Below are 17,226 nucleotides of genomic sequence, written 5' to 3'. Positions count from 1 at the left end.
ATAATAGCATAGTAGTCATTTGCACCTGGAGGGTCCTATTCCTCTCACTTCTCATTCAAACACAATTCTCTTCAAACAAAGTTCTTTTTCACATCAAACACATGAGAGATTTTTATCTGGTCAAATTATTTTTTTGCAGGCACTAATAATTCTGCCTGCTGATAAACTTTCAATATACAAAAAAGCAGGAGATACTCTTTATCTGCCTGTTCATTGTTTTTGTTGTTGATGTTGCTGGGTGGTTTGTTGTGGTTTTTTTTTCAGATGAAAGAACAAAACTGAGAGCTCAACAGGGGGCAAAGAGAGAAGAACTTGTCTGTATAGATATATGCCTCTTGCTTCTGCTGTGAAATCCTGTCTCAGAGCTGCCTTCAGCAGTGCAGATCCGAAGGCACACAGCACAACTTATCAGACTTCCTGTGATGTTTGGAATTCTCCTTAGGCTCCGGCTTTGGGCAACAGGCAACCTGTGTGGGAAATTCGGATTTCTTTGCCTTTTCCTTAGAGTAAATTACAAGTACTTTGGGTCCTTCTGAACTGCCTATATGTACAGCACAGGGTTATCCCTCTTGGCTGGAGACAGAAGGCAGGTTACAAGAGTATATGATTTCAGAACCTTTATGAATTTTTACCTGACTTGTTGGTGAACCTGATGTCTGGATGTGGCTGAGCAGCAAGACCTCACAAACAATTTGGTATTGCTTGCATTTGGCAGTCCTGAGCAAGTAGGCAGACATCTGCAGTTTAAAAGATGTGATTCACAAGAGACAGCCATCACTACATACACACCGCATAGAGAGGGAAGCTGGCTTGAGGCCCTGTGTTCCCCGTATAAATTGCAAAAGGGAATGAAATTCCAAGTAAATGCTCAGACTTTTTGATTAAATCAATCTATTGCCACTACCCAATGAATCTTGTGTTCTCTTTTATTGCAGGACATTATCCAGCAGTAGTTGATACCATAAATGATCTGTACAACTTTCTGGGTAAAATAAGGACAAACTTATCTCACCGCCTTCAGATTCCACTTTTTTTTTTTTTTTTTTTTTTTTTTTTTTTTTCTTCAATCAGGCCTTTAACATCACTTTAAAAGCATTTTTTTAAATACATCTTTATTAGATGAGAAGATAAAGGAATTCATTCTGGATAGGCTTAAATAATTGTGAATGAGGTAGGTGTAGACTCAAGATGAAGTGCATTCCTTGTTGAAATAAAATTGCTGTAGAGGAGACCTACCTGTAATGGAAGAAATAGCAGAGGTAGACAGCTGGATTCATATGTACTTTTCTGTGCCCTTTTCTCATCAGTTTGTCTGGTGGATAACTGTTTAATTTAGTGATGCAGTCTACTAGTCCTGTTGTAACGGCCTGTGACCAACATCATAAATTAAAACATACATTTAGGGAATTGGTGCAATAGGCCATAGGATAGCTTCAGGCTCTTTTCAAAGGAACACACAAATGTTCTGAAACTATTCTGGTAACTTGGTCACACTGCTTTAATGCAGTAAAATGAGAATAGTCAAGAATAGTCAATCCTGCATATATGTTACATGACACAGTAAAATTCAGGCACTCAGAGCTGCCAGAGTCTTCACTTCTCTGGACATTTCTAAAGTTGTGCAGATAGTCGGTCTACTTCCCTCATCCCCAAAATGTCAGTGAAAAATGTTCCATAAAGTTATAAGCTCATTTAGACTGGAGGCAGACAGTCTTCCTGGCCTACTGCCCATCACCAAAGTAAACAAGAGATGCTGCAGAAAATTGCTGGCCATAAAATACATGCTCACACTCGCACATGTGTATGCTCTTGGAATAGGCAGCAAGACCTTTCAGCCTCTCTTTATCAGTTCAGTAGTTCTGAAGAAAACCAGGCAAGACTCAGCATCAAAGCTAAACGCCAGCCTCTGAGAGCCTGTGTAGCGACTGCACTATGCATTTCACCCCAGTGGTTATACTGGAAAACCAAAACAAAGACAGAACTGAGAAGAGCTTATGGTTAAATACCCCTCTGCAAAGAATGTTGGTTCTGTCTTTACATTTCAAAGATTTATTGCTCACAGAAATCCCACTTTTGAGCACAGGCTGACGTTTCTACAATGACAAACTGTTTCTAGCATTGCAGAAACGGACCTGGCGGTGGACACTAAGTTGGACATGAGACAGCAATGAGCCATAGCAACAGAGGAGGCTGACAGTGTCCTGGGCTGCGCTAGGACTGCTGCCAGCAGGTGGAAAGAGGTGATCCTTCCTCTCTACTCAGCACTGGTAAGGCCTCAACTGCAGCACTGGGTCAAGTTCTGGGCTCCCGAGATGAGGTTGCTAGAAAAAGTCCAGCAAAGGGCAATAAAGATAATGAAGGGCTTGGAGCATCTTTCCTGTGAGGTTATTATGAGAAAACTGGTTTTGCTTAGCCTGGAGAAGTGGAAGATCAGAGGTAATCTCATCTTATTGATGTATGCCAGGGAGGGTGCAAAGAGCATGGGGACACTCTTTTCAGTGGTGCCCAGTGCCAGGACAAGAGGCAGTGGGCACAAATAGGAACATGGGCAGCTCCCTTTGAACATCAGGAAGCACTTGTGTACTGTACACTTCTGTGGGTGACTGAGCACTAACACAGACAGCCCAAAAAGGTTGTGGAGTCTCCTCCTGAGGGGACTTCAAAAGACCGTGGACATAGACCTGGGCACTATTCTCTGGGTGACCTGGTGTGAGCTGGCATTGGAGCAGAAGGACCCAGAAATCCTTTCCTGCCTTAACCATTCTGTGATTCTGTGATTTTTATTTATTTTTTTTTTTTCCTGCTGCAGTTTGCCCTTTTCTCCAGCCAGCTTGATTTCACTCTCATTTGGAATAAAACAACATGCAAAAGCAAAATTAAGCATGAAGATATTAAAGGGATTTTCCTATCTGAACTTGTTCCCACTCTTCCCCTACTGTGCCTTTTTCTTACAAATCAAGAAAAAAGATGCTGAACATTTCCACTAATGCTTTGCATCTCTCATGCAATCCAAGCGTACATGACAGAGTGACAGAGTAACATCATTGTCTCATTCCTCCTACACACACATACAGATACACGCACACACACACTCTAGGCATATCATCAAGAGAAACAATATTGATGTCTAGTGCACATCAATTTTACATCAATCCCAAAAAAGTCTCTTTCCCCACTACCCTTTCACTGATTGTCACTGGGAGGCACTGCAAAGTACCATTGGGAAGTACCAATGAAAGCTAGCTGGCCACTAGGTTCTGGGCCTTGTTAGCAAGATCTTGATGATGAAAAATTTTGACCAAGGATGATCATTTTACAAATGATAGCCTAAAAGCAGAACAATCAATCAGTCAGCATTTTGCTGCCCACTGACTTTCTGTTTCCTACAGCTAGATGCTGCTGCTATTAACACCTTTACTAGAAGTAGACTCTTGCATCCATATGTAGCCTGAAATGCTGTTTTACCTGCTCAGAGTTAAAAGAAAGTGCTGTATAGGCTAGAGTGGTTCTATACACAACAAAGATTTGGTTTTCCCCCACTGTGGAAGGCAAGAATGCCTTTGCGCTACTACTATTTTGCAGATGGCATTAGGAAATGTTTCTTTTAGGAGCTTTTTCTTGGCTTCTGTATTGGGGCTAATTCTTAATTTGCAATAGGCTGTCTGTCTGCTCTGTTCTCCCTTGCAGTGTAGGCTGACTTATATCTTCAAGAGAGTAACTGCAGTGGGGAAACTCGAGCTAGCATCGCCTAAAGTGACCGTGACAGCCAAATAGAATTGTAGCAGCAGCACAGGCCAAATGCTAAATAACATTTACAAAAACTAAATAAAGCTGCTGGGCCCAAAGGCAATGTGGAAGATTTGGCGATTGCTCTTTTTAAGGAGGTATATTTTTAATGGTATTTTTATATTATGAAGATATTGCAAATATGAATTGCTCACCAGTGAACACTCATCTTGCAAAGATTCCAACACTAACTAGAGCTTTCTCTCTCACATAAAAGGAATATATCACGGAAAAAAATTGGAATATCTCCGACATGGTCAGGTTTCGGCAGAAATTAAAATCTTAAATATTTCCCATTATTGTTCTGTTCTTCACCAGTGAAGTTAGTGAGCCTGGAAAGGAGCCAATCAGCAGCTAACATACAGGAGTCACTGCCTTTTCCTGTTGTTTTTAGACACAGACTTCTTTATCTAGGTATCTGCTCATGCAAGATTTTTTTGAACCAGGCAGAAGTCCATTACATTATATCTTTGTCATATTATCACTTAAAATTCAGGAATGTCTTGGGATTCAGCCATACTGGACCACTTTTGTATAAGGCCCAGTGGAGACAGAGGGTTTATGGGCAGTCACAGGCACTGCAGTTTTAGTCTGAACTTTTTTTTTTTTTTTTTTTTTTTAAAGCAATGGCAGCTGCATGGAGATTATTGCCTGAAAACCTCACTTTATTTTTAAAGGAGTACATTTGTAGCCCACAGTGCCTGGAAATGAAAGTCCTAAATGCTCCAGAACCAGAAGACATATAAAAAAGACTATAAAATTAAATTGTCTGCTTTCATGGTGTTAAGTCAATCCTGTGATCGATTGAGGAAAGGAGAGAGTGTGAGGAAGGAAAAGTGTCATTCAGTATTTCTGAATTCCAAACTTGGATGGAACTGCAGGTCCTTGCTGCTCCTCGCCATTCCAAAATTTGGTGATTTCAAACCGGCACCATCTTAATCAGACCATCTGCACCTGGAGTAGAAACCAATAGAACCAGTTCTCTGAGACTAGCATCTGTAAAATACTGTGTCATGACTATACAATATTGTTACTCAAGGATGCCCAAACAAAATTTCCATGCTGAAAAAAGCATTTCATTTGCACTATAATGATATGTTCCTGTTGCTGATCTTTGTGAGAGCTACTTCTTTAGTAGAATATTAGAAAATATTCTATTTTCCTTTGGTTTGTACCATGGCTTTGGGTTGTCAAGCACTCAAAATTCACAACAGATCGAGGTAAAAGCCCTGCAGTTCACCATGTGAAAAGTCTTCCATGTTTCTAAACAAGTAAAGCACAAATTAGCTCACAGTCACTAATCAACACAAGGGTTTCCACAGAAAGGCCTTTTGATTGGGCAAATAAGCCTGATATCAGTAAGATTTTACAGGGCAGAAAATTTCTGATGTTTAATCTCTGTTATTGCTACCTTGGCAGTTCTCAGACATAACAAAAATCTATTTACCTTCCTCTTTGATCTGAAGATGCTCAGTACTGATGTTTGCTGGACCTTGAGTAGTGGTGTCCAGATGTGGAGTCCTCAGTACAGGAAAGACATGGACCTGTTGAAGTGCATCCAGAGGAGGGTCACAAAAATGATCCAAGGGATGGAACACCTCCCTCACAAGGACAGGATGAAAAGCTGGGGCTGTTCAACCTGGGGAAGAGAAGGCTCTGGGGAGACTTGATAGCAGCCTTTCACTATCTAATGGAGAGGGACATAAAAAAGAAGATGACAGACACTTTAGCAGAGTCTGTTGTGATTGGATAAGGCGAAATGGTTTCAAGCTTAAAGAGGGTAGATTTGGTTGAATATAAGGAAAAAGTCTTTTACAATGAGGATGCTGAGGCACTGGACCGGGTTGCCAAGAGAGGTGGTGGATGACCCTAGTCATAGTGACATGACTATAGCCCCTAGTGACATTGAAGGTGAGGCTCGATGGGTCTCTGAGAAACCTGATCTAGCTGTCGGTGTCCCTAATCATTTCAGGGGATTTGGTCTAGATGATCTTTAAGGGTTCCTTCTAACTCAAACAATTCTATGATTCAATGATGATTCTATAATTCTTGTTTTAGGACTCACCAGTGAACGGGCAAAAGTCTTCCACATGTTCTACTTGCTGTCAGCCTCCTTTGGCCAGTGCTCAGAAATACTTGAGATATATCCAGGCACCAAGCCAGTATGTCCTTCAGGTCAGCTGATATAGAGCCTCCATGGCTAAGTCCAAGCTGGGGGAGGCTCAGGAGGTAGAAGACTTATTTTTCACTGAAATCTCTTTCTGAAGCTTATCTTTGAGTTAAACCTTGCTAGCTGAATGACAAGGTTAATCCAGTGAATTAGGTTTGAAAAGCCAAGTTTTAGGTAAATGAAAGCATAAAGAAAGCTATGGCTAGTGAGTGAAGCAAAAAGGAGGGAAAACTTGTGTCATTCCTTTGGAATTTATAGGCCATTTTTCCGATATGAAAGAGTTTTAAAAAAAATGTTTGAGATGGATTAGTTTCCCTTATCAATAAAATAGAATTATAGTTTACATTTTCAACAAGATCACATCTAGAAGCTTATTCTCTTTTTTTATGGACCTCCATAGATCTCAGAACCTGTCTATTCTTTTTGTTTGTTTTTCTCTTTGGTTTTCTCCTCATATTCTTCTGCTATATTTCTCTGATTTTTTTTTTCTTTCAGTTTTTTTAAATCCTTTCTACATTTCCTCCTGGTCTGGAAGGCAAGTAATGCCCATCAACATCATCAACCAGTTTCTGGAATGTCGACTTCACATGTCTTTCTTTAAAGGCTTTATAGTACTAGCTTAAAGACTATGTTCATAAGAATGGTTTTGTGACACTGCTTTCCTCTGAGGAGCCACCTGTAGTCCCCACCAGCAGTACACTGAGAGCCATGATCTGTCCTGAAGCAGCTCAGCCTCTGTGGGATCAGGGCACAGTATGGAAAACCATGGAACTGGAGGTGGTAAATTTTCTGATTGTATATCAGAATGAAACCAGGAACACCCAACACCAGCCAAGAGAAAGATGGACTAGACAATATTCTATTCATGTCCCTTGGTTCTCAATTTCTGTTTGTTCTCCACCCTCTCATTAGCTGTGTTTTTCCTTACTGCTATTTTCACTCAGAAAACCAAGTTAAATATTGATCGTGGGTCCTGACTTTTCACTCTCTTTCTTCCTATACTGGTAAGACTAGAGTTGCAGAGGCCAAAAGTACTATTCTGGTAGAGCAAATCACTTGGGCCATGTAGTTTTGATTAGTGGTTATAGGAATGGCAAACTGGCTCCTGCCCTACATCCTTGTTGATGATAGGCCCACCTAATCAAACACCACAGGAAGCAGAGCAAGACAAAGCATTCCTTACTTTGGCATTAGCATACCGTTCCTGTCATTTAGTATTCTGGGGACTTCCCATGTTGGAGACTGTGCTCAGTTTAATTGTTGCTGTTGGAAGGAAACTAAATCAGCACTGTGATCTAAGCAAAAGCCCCCTACGTGCTCACCTAGCTCGCACAGTCAGGTGTGGAAACTGCTCTGCTTGTTTGTAAGATGACCTGGGGATCTCAAAAGGTCTTCTGTCTCACATCTATCACATGATGTCAAAACGTGTCAAAATGTGTAAACGCTAGAATCAAAGCAAGGAAATATGATAAGACAGTGCAAGCTGTTAAAGTGATAAAAGAAATGAATAATAAAACAATCTCAAAAGGCCAGTGGTGTAAGTTTTACATGCTTCAGTGATTGTAACTGGGGTCACAGGGTACTTCAGAGATGTAGCAGGGATCAGCAGTCTCTTATGAAGCATGCAGCAAATATAAGAAGGCTGCTCCAAAAGTAATGCCTATCATTTTATTATCTTGGCTCACAACATCAGAAGCAGATGTTGATGGAATGGCAGAAGAGACTGAACCTTTCCACCACTATTCCCTTACATATTTTTGCCATGCAAGAGATGGCAGCAGAGGGGCAGTCTGACAGAATGACATCTGATATCTTAGCTGATGAAGCTAAAATGTGGAACTGAATTCCTCCATGTGAGAAAAAAGTCACCCGCTGACATTCATCGACACTTGCTGAACACTATTGGAGACCCAACGGTGGATATGAGCAATGGTGATACATTTCATCAGTGGTGACAGCAATGCGGAAGACAAGCCACATTCCAGACAGCCATGCAGATTTTGAGTGTGGCATGCAGGCTCTTGTTCATTGCTAGTGAAAATGTACAGCTAATGGTGGTGAATATGTTGAAAAATAATGTTTTGTAGCTGAGAATTTGCTCTATCAAAGAGTATTTTTGTGCTCTTTGTCTACTGTAGCCTCCATGGAAATAAATAGGAGACATTACTTTTTGAGCAACCCATGTATATGAAGATCTGCTGTTGTGGTTCTGCTCAGGAAGTAAAAGAGATGAAGTAACATTCTTCGGATAGGTCTGAATCTGCCCCTCCTAAATCACTCCAGTTCCTGAGAAAGCCTCTCATACTGTGCTCCTGAAAGCATACCCGTTGTTTTCTTAGCAGCCTCTGGTCTGAGCATTTAATGGCCTTACTTTTCCTGGGGAAACATCTAGTGATAGCGAAGAAGGGACATCTGAAGTGAGTATCCACAGGGAATGAGTCCCAAACCTCTTCCTGCACATTGTCTCACAAGACCATTTCTTTATGTTAGCAAAGAAATTAAGTTTAAAAGAAAGTGAGCTAACTACCAAACAGTCTAAATACAAAACTAAGAATCTGTTCAACTGAAGATAAATAAATCCAAGAGTCCTCTTTGAACCAGTGAGACTTCCGAAATGAATATGAATACTCACCTCTGAAATTTCTCTGAGAAATTTTATGAAAGAAGTGATCTACTTTCAACTAAACCTGAAATGCCACAAACCTCCCTTTCTGTTTTCAATGCCAATCTCTATTTTCATATTTCTGTCTTTAGTTGAACAGAAGTAGAGAAGCACAAAGAGCAATGAGTGGCCTTTAAATGTTTCTCCTTTTTACCTAAGATAAGCAGATACAGCTATCTCAGCATTTTTAGAATTCATGTGTACTTTTCTGTGCTTACTACAGGAAGTGCTTCAAATATTACAAATACTGAAGTTATCTAACTGCAAAGCCCAGTTATCTTTGGCAACTGGCAAATTTTAAGAATCTCTGCTGTACAATTTTTTCAAACCTTATCCAGCACTCTATTCAGATTCAAATACAGCAGCGGTCAATGAGCATAGCCAGCTCTTTCCAGTAGACAAATGGACACATCTCATCCTACTGCCCCTTAACCTCAGCCTGGGAGGATCATTTTTCTTCTGTTTCTGAATTACAGGAAATGTCTTGGTAATTTGGATGTCTCTGTCACAGACTACTATGAAATTCTGACATGTGCAGGCTGCCAATAAAAGGTAAAAGAAAGCCAAATCATTGCTGATATCACATAGAAAGTGCTGAATTTATATATGAAGATCACTTTCCTCTTTGGGGAGATATTTAAGCATTACCACCTGTGTCTAAGTATAGAGAGCTGTGTATGAAAACCGTGGGGCCACTCAGGATCTTCAAACAAACGCACTTCTCCAGACACATGCAGAACCACAGTGCCTATCCTTGTTTATTGTTACTGCCAGGTGCTGTGGAGCCTAAGAAGGACTAGGCAAACTGTGGAGATATTTAAATCTGTTTTGGGTATTGTTTCATTTCATGTTTTGCTTGGGTAGACTCACAGATTTTGTCTCTTTCTGCAGAGAGGCTCTGATTTATAGCAAGATGGAAAGGCAGTCATGTAGGCCTGCCCCAGTTGGATTACACACTATGGAAAGTGTGTTTAATTATGAAAAAGTAAAGACAAGAGGAATATGTTTAGACTAAGAATGTAGACAGTTTCTTGGCTAGAAACAAAGCTGAACAAAAAGGGTAAGAATTCTAGAACAATTGTGAAGGATTTATTTACATTTTTGAAAGATCTACATGTGTTTTCACTTAAAACTCTTGGGAGGGTCATTTCAAAGCATAAAATCCTGGCGGTTCACATTCATCTCTCCCTATATTCCCTCTGCTTGCAGTTTCAGCATTAATATACAGACCACAGCAAAAGGAAATGCAAGTCAGGTGTGACATATCGAGTAACACAAAGGTTCAGTCACAAGAAAAAGATTTTAAAATGATTGAGAACTGAGAGGACTTTTAGTAACAGTTATTTTGCACAGTTCAGGTCACAGAGCTTTCATGAGAGTTTCTAGACTTGCTGCCAATAAGAAGTAAAAGTTATAATCTTAAGGTGCATTCTTTTAAAGCCCTCCCCCATCACAAAATGAAAAAAAAAAAAAACAAAAAAAACCTAAACATAAACTTTTTTTTTCAATAAATTACCTTTTTTCTGTTGCTATTTCTTCTTTCTCTATTATACTTTCAATGTGGGCTACACTTAATCTCCTCTTTAACTTTCTAAAGCTTTAATAATCCATATCCTACCTTCCTAGAACACCAAAAGCCAGCAGTATAGTTGATCTGCAGATTTGAAAATGGGCCATTAGAGCTATTCATCACAAGCAATGCAGTGCAGTTTAAACAAGAAGAAAGAGCAAATATATGCCATCCTGCGTCAGATTAAATGTCCAGCTGCCCTAGTGTTCTGTCTCTGTAAGACAGCCTGCATGATTGATTTTCATGATGACACAGAAAAAAAAAATGAGCACAGAACAAATCTATAGCAAGAGGGGAGCATGCTCTGGATTTCTTTGGCCAGATATTCCTCCTTTGGGTAACATGGAGGGGTGATGTTGATATAACAGAGCTCTCAGGCTGCAGCTCACCCATCAAGTGTGGGCGGGGATTAGCCTACCTATAGTTTACCTTCTTTAAAGACCTACTATTAGTGCATAACCACCTCAGGCTCTGAATCCAAAGGTTAAAGGTCTTATCGATAGCTGGGTGTTTGGGTTGCAGAGTGAAGTAACTGGAGACTCTGATTATTGCCTGAGAGCTCTGACAGCCAGAGGTAGATGGGCCAAGGGAAAAGGGCAATAGGAAGAGCCCTTGCACGTAGGTGACTTTATCTCTGTAGACCTCAGAAAAAGAGGGCTAGCGTCTTCAGACTCCTTTCTATGTAATTTGAAGACTCTGCACTAGTGGTGCATGTACAAGCTTTCCTGAGCACCTCACTGCTTGGCACATTATGTGTGCAGACTCAATATGAACAAGAAGAATTTTCACTTGAAGTTGAGACTCAAGGAGATAATTCACAAAGCTGAAGAAAAATACATAGCTTGAAGACATTGTGAGAAGATTTCAGAAGATCTGTGGCACGTTTAATATAGCAGATCTTCAATTCCATACACTTACACCTATACATGCCTGGAAAAATGAAAAAGTTTTTCACAGTGACGGTGGTGAGGCACTGGAACAGGTTGCCCAGAGAGGTGATGTAAGCCTCGTCCCTGGAGGCATTCAAGGTCAGGCTGGAGGGGGCTCTGAGCAACCTGATGTAGCTGTAGCTGTCCCTGTTCATTGCAGGGGAACTAGGCTAGATGGACTTGCCATGGCTAAATGTCCTTCTGAAAAAAACCTGGTGATACTGGAGAATGGGAGGCTGGACATAAACTGGCAATGTGCTCAGAAGGACACAAGGTAGCAATGTGCTCAGAAAGACAATCCTATCTGGGCTTCATCAAAGGAAGCACGGCCAGCAGGTCAAGGGAGGTGATTCTTCCCCTCTTCTTTGCACTGGTAAGACCTTACCTGGGTACTGCATCCAGATGTGGAGTCCTCAGTACAGGAGAGACATGAACCTGTTGGAGTGCATCCAGAGGAGGGCCACAAAAATGATCCAAGGGATGGAACACCTTTCCTACAAGGACAGTCTGAAAGAGCTGGGGCTTTTCAGCCTGGAGAACAGAAGGCTCTGAGGTGACCTGATAGCAGCCTTTCACTATCTAAAGGGGATCTGAAAGAAAAAAGGGGACAGATTCTTTAGCAGGGTCTGTTGTGACAGAACAAGGGGAAATGGTTTCAAGCTTAGAGAGGGTATATTTAGGTTGGATATAAGGAAAAAGTCTTTTACACTGTTGGTGGTGAGGCACTGGAACAGGTTGCCCAGAGAGGCAATGGAGTGTGAGGCTGAATCAGGCTCTGGACAACGTGATCAAGCTGTGGATGTCCCTGTTCGTTGCAGAAGAGTTGGAATATATTACCTTTAAGGGTTCCTTCCAAGTCTAAGGATTCTATGATTGTATGATTCTGTGACTTTAAGGGTTCCTTCCAACTCAAATGATCCTGTGACTTTATGTAAATGGTTTTATTAATAATTGCACCAGGTATAGTACTTTTGATTTCTTTCACTTCTACACTCCAGGCCCCACAGAATTAGGTAGTTAATCTGCCCTGAGCTCAATGGTGACTTTTACCATCTCTACATTTAGTGCTACAATTACATCCTGTAGTGCTAGTGGCATCATTTTTCTTTAGGAGTTCAGATCACGGTGCACCTTTAATTGCTAGGAAGAAATAATGGAAATATGAGGAACCACTACTATGTTGATTTTGTCAGCCACAGCTAAATAATCCCAGTCTGTGAACTTTCTGTCCCATCTCTAGGAATGTATGGCTCTGAGACAAAAAGCAAGCAATGAATGCCAAAACAGGCAGGTAATCATTTGGCAGCAGACTCCTCTGGCTTAAGCTTGAGTCAGAAAATGGACGTTTTCACGATAGTGGCACACAGACAGAGACTTTCTTGAGGGAAATAAAACTTGTTCTCAATCTCTCTGCAGGTAACAACTCCATCTGCTTTGTGTTTTACATCCCATGTACTTGTGGCAGTTGCATCTTCAGAAAGTAGCATTTAATGTAAAAATGGTTTCCCAGGTATGAGAAGAAATAGGTCCTCCATTAAATAATGAACTGACTGATTATAAACTGCACATTTCAAACATTAAAAACTCATGATTTAATGCCAAATGGAAAATGGAAGCGTAAAGAACATACTAATTTCAGGGGCTGGGGAGAGGAAACATGAACAAATACATTGAAGAAATGTAATATTATTGTTCTCTACCTTGCTTGCTTTGTGCTAGACAGGAATTCATTAACATCAACTCAAGTTTATTTCTAATCCCCTTGCTAAGCCACAACCCTTGACTCAGGAGAATTTGTATTGAAGCAGAAATATGTCAATCATTTTGGCCAATTAAACATAATAACGAACATGAAGCAAGGAAAAAAATGTGGGCGGTATTGCCACAGTAAAGAGAGCAGTGTCTACACATTTCGAACACATGTCTATATTACGAGGTCAGCTCAATGAAAAACCATCTACAACTCATCTCCTAGGTCCAAGGGATATCCAGATCCACAGCTTATTCATTTCCTGTACTGAGATGCTATTCACTGTGCAGCAAATGGTAACAGGATTTTATTTTACACATATTTCCTTCCTTTTTTTTCCCCTTAGTACTCCCCTTGTTAGTTCTATGGTATACTTTAGACTAACAGTAATTCAAATGATTACTGGGTTTATCTCAAAGTCTGTGAAATAAATCATGTGTTATTTGCATGCAGAAAGCTTACTAGCTATGCTGGTAACAATAGGCTTGGTGATGCTTTCCGCTGACAAGGAGGTAGTTAAGGCATTTCTATTTGATTTTCAGCTGCTTTCTAACCTTATCTTGTAATCAGTCACATGTACTCATTTGACATCCAAAAGAACAATATCGCTGATTTGTGGAGAGCATCAAAAGTTTTTCTGTATTATTATTATTTTTATTGATGGCCTACTTTTCCTCCCTCTACCTGCTCAGTGACCCTTCAACAGTAATTGAGCAGACCTGCAGCAGGAATTTATACCTAGTGTACAGGTAAGGCAAATGACAGGAAACAGAGGCTGTGCAAATTGCCTCTGAAGGCAATGTATGCACACCTCCTGGTACATATGGGCTTATGTTGCCATGCAATTAGGAAAGAGATGGAAAAGTTTGAATAAATAAAGTAGCCGTAAAAAGTAAAACTACTGTGAGATTAGCTCAAGTTCCAGTCTCTCTCCCTATCAGCAGTCCAGCTCCTGAGGCAATCAAAATTCAGGGATGACAAGCCCATGTGGCAGCATGTATATATCCATGGCATCTCTTGGAGAACAGAAAGCAAGTGGAGGAGGATGAGGAAAACCTGGCTTGCTTCCAGCTCGCATTTTTATTTTGAACAAATATGTTTACAGAGTTTAGACAGAGCCCCCAAAGACCTTGATAACAGTATTTATCTGCTCAGCTTCAAATAAAGCCTCAAAAGGACTGCGATGAAATCTGCTGCAATCATTCCTTTCAAAGCCAAGAAAATATGTGTGTATATACATATCTATATATATATATATCTATACATGTATATAAACACACATGAGGGCTGCTCCAAAATTAATACCTCTTACATTACTATGTCCACCCAGAGGCAGATGTTGGTATGATAGCAGTAGAGGTGTAACCTTCCCACCAGTATTCTCTTTCATTTTGGTGCCATGTGACAGATGGCAGAAGAGGGGCAATCTGACAAAATGGTATCTGACATGGGAGTGCATAAGAAGCAATGGTGTGGAACTGAATGCTTTCATGCAGAAAAAAGGGTACCTGTTGATATTCAACACTTGCTGAGTGATTATGGAGACCAAACAGTGGATGTGAGTACTGAGAGGTGGTAGGTAGTGTGTTTCAGAAGTTGTGACAACAGTGTGAAAGACAAGAATTTTCTCTATCAAATAATGTTTTTGTGCTCTTTATGTCTGTTGTGATTTCCATGGAAATAAACAGGAGCATTACTTTTGGAGCAAAATGTGTATGTGTGTGTACATTTGTGGGCACCTTTCTGCTGGAAAAGACTGAGGGCTAGGTGAATATCAACCTGAATAAACCTTGTTTTGAAGAATAATAAATCATGCATCATTTCTATTTAGGGGATCCCTAGTCTGTCCTTTACTTTCTATCACTAGTGTAAGGTACAGGAGCCATTTTGCTTGAGGAGTTGGTCTTCTCTCCCTCAGACACAGCTCTTGATGAATGTTTGTGCTGGCTGGTTGTACACTAGCTCTGATTCTTGAATTATGTTTTTATTTTCCTTTTATCATTCCCTTTGGTTGAAGCAGTGTCTATAAATACCATATAAAAACCCAAATGCTGAGATGGTGGAAAAACAAGGAGCAATGTATGCAGGCAAATCCCTCCTGCTTTCTCTCTGTCTCCCTAGATAAACAGCTCATATCTGGTTATCCATCCTAAAGTCACCAGTGCTTAAGCAAGTGGCTGGCAGGTACTAAATAATCAGAGGAGCAGGAAAAGCTTTTGGGGATACCTGATCCCTTCTGTAGCTCAGATATTACTGTTGTGCTTTGCAATGGTTGTGAGCATGGTTGAGGTTTTCAGATCTCTGCAAAAAGTAATCTTCATGGCTCATGCAAGACCAACATGAAACAGGCTATACTGATGAGTATTCATTTTTAACCTTTCTAGCTCTACCACCAGTTGACTCTGACATTATGTCATTAACTTGCTCGTCACATTTTAATGTTAACTATTTATGAATCCTTCATATAGCTGTTCAATCTAATCTACATTTGTTTCCATCCTTTTTTTTTTTTTTTTTTTCACTCTATCTTGATCTAGGTAGTAAATCAATGAGGCTGCTCTTTAGAAATCTTTGGAGATTAGTATGACCGAAGAAAAGATTGTATAAAAAGGGAGGGGTGAGGATGGAACCATTACACTTTTACAGTGAAATACTGCCAAGGAACAAGCACAAAGAATAGAGGTTGGCATATGTTTAGAAACCTTGGGATATACCTACACTGCATCTGGCAGTAATATTGACTTTTGTGTAGATTTAGCCTGAGCTGACTGAGAATAATGAAGGTTTTGCACAATGAGTTTAACATGGGCTGCAAAAGCCAAGCCAGGGTGATAAGATATTCACACCAGCTGATGTATCCATCAGCAAGGCTACTATTACTGGCAGCAAAAATAGACAGGTTGAAAGCTACTTGGCATTTGCTGCTGCAGTGAGCACCTGTATGCAGAGATATAGCTAAAACTAACCTGGCTAAGAAAAAGAACACACAAAAAATCCACCAGCTTCTTGTGGGTAGGTAGGAGATACAGTGATTTAACCTGTGAGGGTTTGCGTCTTCTGCAGCCAGACTCTCCAGACCAGAGCTCAAGTCAGAGGTGTTGTTTGGAAAAGCTAGTGTTTCTTTTTCATACAAAGAAAAACAAAATCTTCACCATAACTTTTTAACTTTCTGCTGTGCAAGTATTTACTCACTTAGTGTTCACATAAAATTTACTTGGAACTTTAATCAAAGGCCAGTGTAATCAATGTAAAGACCAGGAGGAAAGTAAGCAGATCTTTGTCTTCTAGAGATTTTTCAGTGGAATTTGGATTCCTAATTATTTAACATTGACTTGAACTGGTTTTAACCTTTGGAATAGGTTGACTCAATTTTTCTAGCCTGCTGAGAAAGAAAGAATTTGTCATCAAAACCAGTTGCTTTTGACTCACCCTCTAAAGCAATCAGGCATCCACCTAGAGATGTGTCAGCTGTGGAGGATGTCTTTTGATGAGGCTAGAGGATAGAGCTTAAAATTGTCCTATCTCTGCAGTCAGAAACCTTAACTACCTTCCTGTGCCACAAGAAAAGTCCTGCTGTGTACTCAGAATCTACATAGAAAGATTTCCTTACGTACAGATGCCTAGCGTAATGGATGCTGATACTGACTGAGGCATCATAATTGATTCAAAATGTCAATGATCTTTTCCCACTTGATCCCTGTGGATGCATTTTCTGTGATAGATCGGCAGAGGAGCAGTGAATAGGAACTGAAATTTATAAGTGCAGCCCCTGTATCTACAGGAGAGTATACAGGACAAGTCAGTTTGACAGCACTATGGCAGTCTGGCTTCTTTAGACAACCTGACAGTGAGATATCTGTACCACAGCTCTCTGACCATCCACACACCAAAGCTCCCCTCCAGAGTAAACCAGAACATTAGAGATGCATGTTGTGCACTCGGCTGACACAAACACTGGCAGGATGGAGCCAGGATGCACAGTGTAGGTAAGAGCTGAGGGGATCTTTCATGTCCCTCAGCTTTGACACATCCATTGAGTCAGGCCTGGACCATCAAGTCCCAGAAGGTGAGGAAGTTTAACTTTGCTTCTGATTATTTCAATATGAGTAAAGAACCTTCTGTTTTGTACACTATACAGTTGAGTAGAATTTAACAGTGCAAACAATTTCAATGGCCAAGGCAAGAAAGTAGTTATCTCATACTGAAGCAAAAATCCATCAACTGTGATACTCAGAAGTAAGGATGCTTTCTTGTTTTGAACCAGAAAGAACCAAGCTTATAGCACTGCCCAGGTAATTCTGCCTTCAAAGATATGCACTGAACGTGTCTGTATTACAAAAGGAAGGAAACAGAGATCCC

General features: G+C 40.4%; 1 long non-coding RNA gene across 1 annotated transcript in view; it reads right to left on the bottom strand.

The window, feature by feature from the left end:
- Positions 1–5,880: 5,880 nt before the first annotated feature.
- The window catches only part of LOC128091459 (uncharacterized), a 597,131-nt gene continuing 585,785 nt past the window's right edge, over positions 5,881–17,226 (bottom strand). Inside the window, exon 7 of the long non-coding RNA XR_008211422.1 lies at positions 5,881–6,079. This is a non-coding gene — a long non-coding RNA (uncharacterized LOC128091459). The remainder of the gene's footprint in view (positions 6,080–17,226) is intronic.

The sequence above is a fragment of the Tympanuchus pallidicinctus genome, unplaced genomic scaffold (genome assembly GCF_026119805.1).
Source record: "Tympanuchus pallidicinctus isolate F22 unplaced genomic scaffold, pur_lepc_1.0 scaffold10, whole genome shotgun sequence".
Lineage (NCBI taxonomy): Eukaryota > Metazoa > Chordata > Aves > Galliformes > Phasianidae > Tympanuchus > Tympanuchus pallidicinctus.
This window is presented reverse-complemented; position numbering and strand designations above follow the sequence as displayed.